The sequence below is a fragment of the Pteropus vampyrus genome, unplaced genomic scaffold (genome assembly GCF_000151845.1).
Source record: "Pteropus vampyrus isolate Shadow unplaced genomic scaffold, Pvam_2.0 Scaffold105, whole genome shotgun sequence".
NCBI classification, from domain to species: domain Eukaryota; kingdom Metazoa; phylum Chordata; class Mammalia; order Chiroptera; family Pteropodidae; genus Pteropus; species Pteropus vampyrus.
Window position 1 is genome coordinate 1,064,407 of NW_011888886.1, and position 1,196 is coordinate 1,065,602.

The 1,196-nt window shown below is 49.6% G+C and overlaps 1 pseudogene; it reads left to right on the forward strand.

Annotated features, from left to right (window-relative positions):
• Positions 1-1,030: 1,030 nt before the first annotated feature.
• Positions 1,031-1,149, forward strand: LOC111743019 (annotated as a pseudogene).
• The last annotated feature ends 47 nt before the right edge of the window (positions 1,150-1,196 follow it).

A 1,196-nucleotide genomic window follows, 5' to 3' on the forward strand; every position in this document is an offset into this window, starting at 1 on the left:
GTGCTTCCACCCCCCTGAGGCCAGCTCAGTCGGGCATGACACAGAACATTCTGGGCCACCGTGAGCTCTCACAGGTTCTGGGGGCAGGGTCCAACAGAGCCAAGGGCACCTCCTCTGAGGGGAGCCCCAGGACCTCAAGTGCTGGGTCAAGTCACCTCCCTTTACACGATGGGAGACCAGGGGGCTGAAAGTCTCTGCGGTCGTAGCTGAGGAATCAGACTCAGCGTCACACTGGGGAACTGCCACAGACAGACACTGCAGCGAGGGTCAAGCACCTCCAGCCTTGGGCGGAGCGGGGCCAGTGCCACTGTGGGCTGGTTGCAAGTTTATGCAAAAAGAAAAGTAAGTGGGGAGAACCTTTCGCTTCAGACGAACAATGACTAAGAACGTGGAATGACTCCTCTTCTTTAACTCGGAAACTGTGCCATGCCCCTGTGTGCACATGAAACGCTTCGCAAGGCAGACGCCACGGACATCGATCTTTCTAACACAGCCTGGCCTCGTACGCTCTGTTCTCTTAAAGGTAATTGTGAAACTTCGCTCTTTGGGGAAAAGAATGGGAGGACTATGAAATATGCATTCCATGGAAATAACCAAAAAAAAACCATTAAATATAGTAACAAAATAGGTCACTTTACCATCCCCTTACTCGACGACCCTTCATCTGGAATCTTAGCCGAAACGTTCGAAAACATTCATGAGCGCGGAGGTGAGCTTCCCCAGAGACAGCACCCTCTGCACTCCCGAAGGGAGCACAAACTGCCATGACCCTTTCCAGAAGCAACAAAACAAGGTGCACATCCTCAAAACGGTCTGGCTATTCGACCCGGAAATCCACCTGTCGAGAACCTGCCGTAAGGAAACTCGAAAGACCAAAAATACTGGACGCACAAATATGTTCGCCAAGGCATTGTCCGCAAATTAAAAGTCGAGCGCGACTTGAGTATTCAACATCTGGACGTCATAAGTAAACGTCTGTCATCATTGTGCATCCAATCAATATTACATAGTGATTATAACTATAGTAACAGTCAATAGCCACATCACCCTGAACAATTCCGATCCCGTCTGATCTCGGAAGCTAAGCAGGGTCAGATCTGCTTAGTACCTGGATGGGAGACCACCTAGAAATATCAGGTACTGTAGGCGTAAAAAATTTTTAAAAATAAGGGGTCGTAAGCTGACAAGGTCCTTGC